We start from the raw sequence: 13,271 nt of genomic DNA, 5'->3' as shown, positions 1-13,271 counted from the left end.
TACAGTCCTGTACATACATTCATTACCATTCACTAACATACAGTCCTGTACATACCATTCACTAACATACAGTCCTGTACATTCACTCCTGTACATACCATTCACTAACATACAGTCCTGTACATACCATTCACTAACATTCCTAACATACAGTCCTGTACATACCATTCACTAACATACAGTCCTGTACATACCATTCACTAACATACAGTCCTGTACATACCATTCACTAACATACAGTCCTGTACATACCATTCACTAACATACAGTCCTGTACATACCATTCACAACATACAGTCCTGTACATACATTCATTACCATTCACTAACATACAGTCCTGTACATACCATTCACTAACATACAGTCCTGTACATACCATTCATTCCTGTACATAACATAACATACAGTCCTGTACATTCACTAACATACAGTCCTGTACATAATTCACTAACATACAGTCCTGTACATACCATTCACTAACATACAGTCCTGTACATACCATTCACTAACATACAGTCCTGTACATACCATTCACTAACATACAGTCCTGTACATACCATTCACTAACATACAGTCCTGTACATACCATTCACTAACATACAGTCCTGTACATACCATTCACTAACATACAGTCCTGTACATACCATTCACTAACATACAGTCCTGTACATACCATTCACTAACATACAGTCCTGTACATACCATTCACTAACATACAGTCCTGTACATACCATTCACTAACATACAGTCCTGTACATACCACTTACACTAACATACAGTCCTGTACATACCATTCACTAACATACAGTCCTGTACATACCATTCACTAACATACAGTCACTAACATACCATTCACTAACATACAGTCCTGTACATACCATTCACTAACATACCTGTAGTCCTGTACATACCATTCACTAACATACAGTCCTGTACATACCATTCACTAACATACATTCACTAACATACAGTCCTGTCATACTGTCCTGTACATACCATTCACTAACATACAGTCCTGTACATATCATTCACTAACATACCATTCACTAACATACAGTCCTGTACATACCATTCACTAACATACAGTCCTGTACATACCATTCACTAACATACAGTCCTGTACATACCATTCACTAACATACAGTCCTGTACATACCATTCACTAACATACAGTCCTGTACATACCATTCACTAACATACAGTCCTGTACATACCATTCACTAACATACAGTCCTGTACATACCATTCACTAACATACAGTCCTGTACATACCATTCACTAACATACAGTCCTGTACATACCATTCACTAACATACAGTCCTGTACATACCATTCACTAACATACATTCACTAACATACAGTCCTGTACATACCATTCACTAACATACAGTCCTGTACATACCATTCACTAACATACAGTCCTAACATACATTCACTGTACATACCATTCACTAACATACAGTCCTGTACATACCATTCACTAACATACAGTCCTGTACATACCATTCACTAACATACAGTCCTGTACATACACATTCCATTCACTAACATACAGTCCTGTACATACCATTAACATACAGTCCTGTACATACCATTCACTAACATACAGTCCTGTACATACCATTCACTAACATACAGTCCTGTACATATCATTCACTAACATACCATTCACTAACATACAGTCCTGTACATACCATTCACTAACATACAGTCCTGTACATATCATTCACTAACATACCATTCACTAACATACAGTCCTGTACATACCATTCACTAACATACAGTCCTGTACATACCATTCACTAACATACAGTCCTGTACATACCATTCACTAACATACAGTCCTGTACATACCATTCACTAACATACAGTCCTGTACATACCATTCACTAACATACATTCTGTAACATACCATTCACAACATACAGTCCTGTACATACATTCACTAACACCATTCACATACATTCTGTACATAACACTAACAGTCCTGTACATACCATTCACTAACATACAGTCCTAACATACAGTCCTGTACATACCATTCACTAACATACAGTCCTGTACATACCATTCACTAACATACAGTCCTGTACATACATTCACTAACATACAGTCCTGTACATACCATTCACTAACATACAGTCCTGTACATACCATTCACTAACATACAGTCCTGTACATACCATTCACTAACATACAGTCCTGTACATACCATTCACTAACATACATTCACTAACATACAGTCCTGTACATACCATTCACTAACATACAGTCCTGTACATACCATTCACTAACATACAGTCCTGTACATACCATTCACTAACATACAGTCCTGTACATACCATTCACTAACATACAGTCCTGTACATACCATTCACTAACATACAGTCCTGTACATACCATTCACTAACATACAGTCCTGTACATACCATCATTCAGTCCTAATACCATTCACCATTCACTAACATACAGTCCTGTACATACCATTCACTAACATACAGTCCTGTACATACCATTCACTAACATACAGTCCTGTACATACCATTCACTAACATACAGTCCTGTACATACCATTCACTAACATACAGTCCTGTACATACCATTCACTAACATACAGTCCTGTACATACCATTCACTAACATACAGTCCTGTACATACCATTCACTAACATACAGTCCTGTACATACCATTCACTAACATACAGTCCTGTACATACCATTCACTAACATACAGTCCTGTACATACCATTCACTAACATACAGTCCTGTACATACCATTCACTAACATACAGTCCTGTACATACCATTCACTAACATACAGTCCTGTACATACCATTCACTAACATACAGTCCTGTACATACCATTCATACCATTCAACATACAGTCCTGTACATTCATTCACTAACATACAGTCCTGTACATACCATTCACTAACATACAGTCCTGTACATTCACTAACATACAGTCCTAACATACCATTCACTAACATACAGTCCTGTACATACCATTCACTAACATACAGTCCTGTACATACCATTCACTAACATACAGTCCTGTACATACCATTCACTAACATACAGTCCTGTACATACCATTCACTAACATACAGTCCTGTACATACCATTCACTAACATACAGTCCTGTACATATCTTCACTAACATACCATTCACTAACATAACATACAGTCCTGTACATACCATTCACTAACATACAGTCCTGTACATACCATTCACTAACATACAGTCCTGTACATACCATTCACTAACATACAGTCCTGTACATACCATTCACTAACATACAGTCCTGTACATACCATTCACTAACATACCATTCACTAACATACCATTCACTAACATACAGTCCTGTACATACCATTCACTAACATACAGTCCTGTACATACCATTCACTAACATACAGTCCTGTACATATCATTCACTAACATACCATTCACCTACATACCATTCACTAACATACAGTCCTGTACATACCATTCACTAACATACAGTCCTGTACATACCATTCACTAACATACAGTCCTGTACATACCATTCACTAACATACAGTCCTGTACATACCATTCACTAACATACAGTCCTGTACATACCATTCACTAACATACAGTCCTGTACATACCATTCACTAACATACATTCCTGTACATACCATTCACTAACATACAGTCCTGTACATACCATTCACTAACATACAGTCCTGTACATACCATTCACTAACATACAGTCCTGTACATATTCACTAACACACCATTCACTAACATACAGTCCTGTACATACCATTCACTAACATACAGTCCTGTACATACCATTCACTAACATACAGTCCTGTACATACCATTCACTAACATACAGTCCTGTACATACCATTCACTAACATACAGTCCTGTACATATCATTCACTAACATATTCACTAACATACAGTCCTGTACATAACATACATACAGTCCTGTACATACCATTCACTAACATACAGTCCTGTACATATCATTCACCATTTCACTAACATACAGTCCTGTACATACCATTCACTAACATACAGTCCTGTACATACCATTCACTAACATACAGTCCTGTACATATCATTCACTAACATACAGTCCTGTACATACCATTCACTAACATACAGTCCTGTACATACCATTCACTAACATACAGTCCTGTACATACCATTCACCATACAGTCCTGTACATAATTCATAACATACAGTCCTGTACATACCATTCACTAACATACAGTCCTGTACATACCATTCACTAACATACAGTCCTGTACATACCATTCACTATCATTACAGTCTATATAACATACCATTCACTAACATACAGTCCTGTACATACCATTCACTAACATACAGTCCTGTACATACCATTCACTAACATACAGTCCTGTACATACCATTCACTAACATACAGTCCTGTACATACCATTCACTAACATACAGTCCTGTACATACCATTCACAACATACCATTCACTAACATACAGTCCTGTACATACCATTCACTAACATACAGTCCTGTACATACCATTCACTAACATACAGTCCTGTACATACCATTCACTAACATACAGTCCTGTACATACCATTCACTAACATACAGTCCTGTACATACCATTCACTAACATACAGTCCTGTACATACCATTCACTAACATACAGTCCTGTACATACCATTCACTAACATACAGTCCTGTACATACCATTCACTAACATACAGTCCTGTACATACCATTCACTAACATACAGTCCTGTACATACATTCACTAACATACCATTCACTAACATACAGTCCTGTACATACCATTCACTAACATACAGTCCTGTACATATCATTCACTAACATACAGTTCACTAACATAACAGTCCTGTACATACCATTCACTAACATACAGTCCTGTACATACCATTCACTAACATACAGTCCTGTACATACCATTCACTAACATACAGTCCTGTACATACCATTCACTAACATACAGTCCTGTACATACCATTCACTAACATACAGTCCTGTACATATCATTCACTAACATACCATTACCATTCACTAACATACAGTCCTGTACATACCATTCACTAACATACAGTCCTGTACATACCATTCACTAACATACAGTCCTGTACATACCATTCACTAACATACAGTCCTGTACATACCATTCACTAACATACAGTCCTGTACATACCATTCACTAACATACAGTCCTGTACATACCATTCACTAACATACCATTCCTGTACATACCATTCACTAACATACAGTCCTGTACATATCATTCACTAACATACCATTCACTAACATACAGTCCTGTATTTCACTAACATACAGTCCTGTACATACCATTCACTAACATACAGTCCTGTACATACCATTCACTAACATACAGTCCTGTACATACCATTCACTAACATTCACTAACATTCACTAACATACCAGTCCTGTACATACCATTCACTAACATACCATTCACTAACATACAGTCCTGTACATACCATTCACTAACATACAGTCCTGTACATACCATTCACTAACATACAGTCCTGTACATACCATTCACTAACATACAGTCCTGTACATACCATTCACTAACATACAGTCCTGTACATACCATTCACTAACATACAGTCCTGTACATACCATTCACTAACATCAGTCTACATACCATTCACTAACATACAGTCCTGTACATACCATTCACTAACATACAGTCCTGTACATACCATTCACTAACATACAGTCCTGTACATACCATTCACTAACAGTCCTGTACACCATTCACTAACATACAGTCCTGTACATACCATTCACTAACATACAGTCCTGTACATACCATTCACTAACATACAGTCCACATTTCACTAACATACAGTCCTGTACATACCATTCACTAACATACAGTCCTGTACATACCATTCACTAACATACAGTCCTGTACATACCATTCACTAACATACAGTCCTGTACATACTAACATACAGTCCTGTACATACCATTCACTAACATACAGTCCTGTACATACCATTCACTAACATACAGTCCTGTACATACCATTCACTAACATACAGTCCTGTACATACCATTCACTAACATCCTGTACATACCATTCAAACATACAGTCCTGTACATACCATTCACTAACATACAGTCCTGTACATACCATTCACTAACATACAGTCCTGTACATACCATTCACTAACATACAGTCCTGTACATACCATTCACTAACATACAGTCCTGTACATACCATTCACTAACATACAGTCCTGTACATACCATTCACTAACATACAGTCCTGTACATACCATTCACTAACATACAGTCCTGTACATACCATTCACTAACATACAGTCCTGTACATACCATTCACAACATTCCTGTACTAATTCACTAACAGTCCTGTACATACCATTCACTAACATACAGTCCTGTACATACCATTCACTAACATACAGTCCTGTACATATCATTCACTAACATACCATTCATACATACCATTCACTAACATACAGTCCTGTACATACCATTCACTAACATACAGTCCTGTACATATCATTCACTAACATACATTCACTAACATACAGTCCTGTACATACCATTCACTAACATACAGTCCTGTACATACCATTCACTAACATACAGTCCTGTACATACCATTCACTAACATACAGTCCTGTACATACCATTCACTAACATACAGTCCTGTACATACCATTCACTAACATACAGTCCTGTACATATCATTCACTAACATACAGTCATTCACTAACATACAGTCCTGTACATACCATTCACTAACATACAGTTCACTAACATACAGTCCTGTACATACCATTCACTAACATACAGTCCTGTACATATCATTCACTAACATACAGTCCTGTACATACCATTCACTAACATACAGTCCTGTACATACCATTCACTAACATACAGTCCTGTACATACCATTCACTAACATACAGTCCTGTACATACACTAACATACAGTCCTGTACATACACTAACATACAGTCTAACATACCATTCACTAACATACAGTCCTGTACATACCATTCACTAACATACAGTCCTGTACATATCATTCACTAACATACCATTTCACTAACACATAATTCACTAACAGTCCTGTACATACCATTCACTAACATACAGTCCTGTACATACCATTCACTAACATACAGTCCTGTACATACCATTCACTAACATACAGTCCTGTACATACCATTCACTAACATACAGTCCTGTACATACCATTCACTAACATACAGTCCTGTACATACCATTCACTAACATACAGTCCTGTACATACCATTCACTAACATACAGTCCTGTACATACCATTCACTAACATACAGTCCTGTACATACCATTCACTAACATACAGTCCTGTACATAACCATAACATCCTGTACATAACATACAGTCCTGTACATACCATTCACTAACATACAGTCCTGTAACATACATCCTGTACATACCATTCACTAACATACAGTCCTGTACATATCATTCACTAACATACCATTCACTAACATACAGTCCTGTACATACCATTCACTAACATACAGTCCTGTACATACCATTCACTAACATACAGTCCTGTACATATCATTCACTAACATACAGTCATTCATACTAACATACAGTCCTGTACATACCATTCACTAACATACAGTCCTGTACATACCATTCACTAACATACAGTCCTGTACATACCATTCACTAACATACAGTCCTGTACATACCATTCACTAACATACAGTCCTGTACATATCATTCACTAACATACCATCACTAACATACAGTCCTGTACATACCATTCACTAACATACAGTCCTGTACATACCATTCACTAACATACAGTCCTGTACATACCATTCACTAACATACAGTCCTGTACATACCATTCACTAACATACAGTCCTGTACATACCATTCACATACAGTCCTGTACATACCATTCACTAACATACAGTCCTGTACATTCACTAACATTCACAGTAACATACAGTCCTGTACATACCATTCACTAACATACAGTCCTGTACATACCATTCATTCACTAACATACAGTCCTGTACATACCATTCACTAACATACAGTCCTGTACATACCATTCACTAACATACAGTCCTGTAACATACCATTCACTAACATACACCTGTACATACCATTCACTACATACCATTCACTAACATACAGTCCTGTAACATACAGTCCTGTACATTCACTAACATACAGTCCTGTACATACCATTAACACAGTAACATACAGTCCTGTACATACCATTCACTAACATACAGTCCTGTACATACCATTCACTAACATACAGTCCTGTACATATCATTCACTAACATACAGTCCTGTACATACCATTCACTAACATACAGTCCTGTACATACCATTCACTAACATACAGTCCTGTACATACATTCATTAACATACCATTCAAACATACAGTCCTGTACATACCATTCACTAACATACAGTCCTGTACATACCATTCACTAACATACAGTCCTGTACATTCACTAACATACAGTCCTGTACATACCATTCACTAACATACAGTCCTGTACATACCATTCACTAACATACAGTCCTGTACATACCATTCACTAACATACAGTCCTGTACATACCATTCACTAACATACAGTCCTGTACATACCATTCACTAACATACAGTCCTGTACATACCATTCACTAACATACAGTCCTGTACATACCATTCACTAACATACAGTCCTGTACATACCATTCACTAACATACAGTCCTGTACATACCATTCACTAACATACAGTCCTGTACATACCATTCACTAACATACAGTCCTGTACATACCATTCACTAACATACAGTCCTGTACATACCATTCACTAACATACAGTCCTGTACATACCATTCACTAACATACAGTCCTGTACATACCATTCACTAACATACAGTCCTGTACATACCATAACATCACTAATACAGTCCTGTATACTAACATACAGTCCTGTACATATCATTCACTAACATACCATTCAAACATACAGTCCTGTACATACCATTCACTAACATACAGTCCTGTACATACCATTCACTAACATACAGTCCTGTACATACCATTCACTAACATACAGTCCTGTACATACCATTCACTAACATACAGTCCTGTACATACCATTCACTAACATACAGTCCTGTACATACCATTACCATTCACTAACATACAGTCCTGTACATATCATTCACTACATACCATACCATACAGTCCTGTACATACCATTCAACATACAGTCCTGTACATACCATTCACTAACATACAGTCCTGTACATACCATTCACTAACATACAGTCCTGTACATACCATTCACTAACATACAGTCCTGTACATACCATTCACTAACATATACCATTCACTAACATACAGTCCTGTACATACCATTCACTAACATACAGTCCTGTACATATCATTCACTAATACATTCACTAACATACAGTCTAACATACCATTCACTAACATACAGTCCTGTACATACCATTCACTAACATACAGTCCTGTACATAACCATTCACTAACATACAGTCCTGTACATACCATTCACTAACATACAGTCCTGTACATACCATTCACTAACACTTCACTAACATACAGTCCTGTACATATCATTCACTAACATACAGTCCTGTACATACCATTCACTAACATACAGTCCTGTACATATCATTCACTAACATACCATTCACTAACATACAGTCCTGTACATACCATTCACTAACATACAGTCCTGTACATTCACACTAACATACAGTCCTGTACATACCATTCACTAACATACAGTCCTGTACATACCATTCACTAACATACAGTCCTGTACATACCATTCAGTCTAACATACAGTCCTGTACATACCATTCACTAACATACAGTCCTGTACATACCATTCACTAACATACAGTCCTGTACATACCATTCACTAACATACAGTCCTGTACATACAGTCCTGTACATACCATTCACTAACATACAGTCCTGTACATACCATTCACTAACATACAGTCCTGTACATACTAACATTCACTAACATACAGTCCTGTACATACCATTCACTAACATACAGTCCTGTACATACCATTCACTAACATACAGTCCTGTACATACCATTCACTAACATACAGTCCTGTACATACCATTCACTAACATACAGTCCTGTACATATCATTCACTAACATACAGTCATTCACTAACATACAGTCCTGTACATACCATTCACTAACATACAGTCCTGTACATACCATTCACTAACATACAGTCCTGTACATACCATTCACTAACATACAGTCCTGTACATACCATTCACTAACATACAGTCCTGTACATACCATTCACTAACATACAGTCCTGTACATATCATTCACTAACATACCATTCACTAACATACAGTCCTGTACATACCATTCACTAACATACAGTCCTGTACATACCATTCACTAACATACAGTCCTGTACATACCATTCACTAACATACAGTCCTGTACATACCATTCACTAACATACAGTCCTGTACATATCATTCACTAACATACATTGTACATACCATTCAAACATACAGTCCTGTACATACCATTCACTAACATACAGTCCTGTACATACCATTCACTAACATACAGTCCTGTACATACCATTCACTAACATACCCTGTACATAACATACACTAACATACCATTCACTAACATACCATTCACTAACATACCATTCACTAACATACAGTCCTGTACATACCATTCACTAACATACAGTCCTGTACATACCATTCACTAACATACAGTCCTGTACATACCATTCACTAACATACAGTCCTGTACATACCATTCACTAACATACAGTCCTGTACATACCATTCACTAACATACAGTCCTGTACATACCATTCACATTCACATAACATACAGTCCTGTACATACCATTCACTAACATACAGTCCTGTACATACCATTCACTAACATACAGTCCTGTACATATCATTCACTAACATACCATTCACTAACATACAGTCCTGTACATACCATTCACTAACATACAGTCCTGTACATATCATTCAACATACAGTCCTGTACATACCATTCACTAACATACAGTCCTGTACATACCATTCACTAACATACAGTCCTGTACATACCATTCACTAACATACAGTCCTGTACATACCATTCACTAACATACAGTCCTGTACATACCATTCACTAACATACAGTCCTGTACATACCATTCACTAACATACAGTCCTGTACATACCATTCACTAACATACAGTCCTGTACATACCATTCACTAACATACAGTCCTGTACATACCATTCACTAACATACAGTCCTGTACATACCATTCACTAACATACAGTCCTGTACATACCATTCACTAACATACAGTCCTGTACATACCATTCACTAACATACAGTCCTGTACATACCATTCACTAACATACAGTCCTGTACATACCATTCACTAACATACAGTCCTGTACATACCATTCACTAACATACAGTCCTGTACATACCATTCACTAACATACAGTCCTGTACATACCATTCACTAACATACAGTCCTGTACATACCATTCACTAACATACAGTCCTGTACATACCATTCACTAACATACAGTCCTGTACATACCATTCACTAACATACAGTCCTGTACATACCATTCACTAACATACAGTCCTGTACATACCATTCACTAACATACAGTCCTGTACATACCATTCACTAACATACAGTCCTGTACATACCATTCACTAACATACAGTCCTGTACATACCATTCACTAACATACAGTCCTGTACATTCACTAACATACCATTCACTAACATACAGTCCTGTACCATTCACTAACATACAGTCCTGTACATACCATTCACTAACATACAGTCCTGTACATACCATTCACTAACATAAATACAGTCCTGTACATACCATTCACTAACATACAGTCCTGTACATACCATTCATTAACATACAGTCCTGTACATACCATTCACTAACATACAGTCACATACCATTCACTAACATACAGTCCTGTACACACCATTCACTAACATACAGTCCTGTACATACCATTCACTAACATACAGTCCTGTACATACCATTCACTAACATACAGTCCTGTACATACCATTCACTAACATACAGTCCTGTACATACCATTCACTAACATACAGTCCTGTACATACCATTCACTAACATACAGTCCTGTACATACCATTCACTAACATACAGTCCTGTACATACCATTCACTAACATACAGTCCTGTACATACCATTCACTAACATACAGTCCTGTACATACCATTCACTAACATACAGTCCTGTACATACCATTCACTAACATACAGTCCTGTACATACCATTCACTAACATACAGTCCTGTACATACCATTCACTAACATACAGTCCTGTACATACCATTCACTAACATACAGTCCTGTACATACCATTCACTAACATACAGTCCTGTACATACCATTCACTAACATACAGTCCTGTACATATCATTCACTAACATACCATTCACTAACATACAGTCCTGTACATACCATTCACTAACATACAGTCCTGTACATACCATTCACTAACATACAGTCCTGTACATACCATTCACTAACATACAGTCCTGTACATACCATTCACTAACATACAGTCCTGTACATACCATTCACTAACATACAGTCCTGTACATATCATTCACTAACATACCATTCACTAACATACAGTCCTGTACATACCATTCACTAACATACAGTCCTGTACATACCATTCACTAACATACAGTCCTGTACATATCATTCACTAACATACCATTCACTAACATACAGTCCTGTACATACCATTCACTAACATACAGTCCTGTACATACCATTCACTAACATACAGTCCTGTACATACCATTCACTAACATACAGTCCTGTACACACCATTCACTAACATACAGTCCTGTACATACCATTCACTAACATACAGTCCTGTACATACCATTCACTAACATACCATTCACTAACATACCATTCACTAACATACCATTCACTAACATACAGTCCTGTACATACCATTCACTAACATACAGTCCTGTACATATCATTCACTAACATACAGTCCTGTACATACCATACCCTCTCCGAGTTGGGCATCTCCGGCGCGGCCCACGCTTGGATTGCGTCCTACCTGACAGGTCGCTCCTACCAGGTGGCGTGGCGAGAATCTGTCTCCTCACC

Source organism: Oncorhynchus gorbuscha, linkage group LG02 (genome assembly GCF_021184085.1).
Source record: "Oncorhynchus gorbuscha isolate QuinsamMale2020 ecotype Even-year linkage group LG02, OgorEven_v1.0, whole genome shotgun sequence".
In the NCBI taxonomy this organism is placed as follows: domain Eukaryota; kingdom Metazoa; phylum Chordata; class Actinopteri; order Salmoniformes; family Salmonidae; genus Oncorhynchus; species Oncorhynchus gorbuscha.
The sequence above is the reverse complement of the archived record's forward strand: the minus strand, read 5'-3'. Positions refer to the sequence as shown.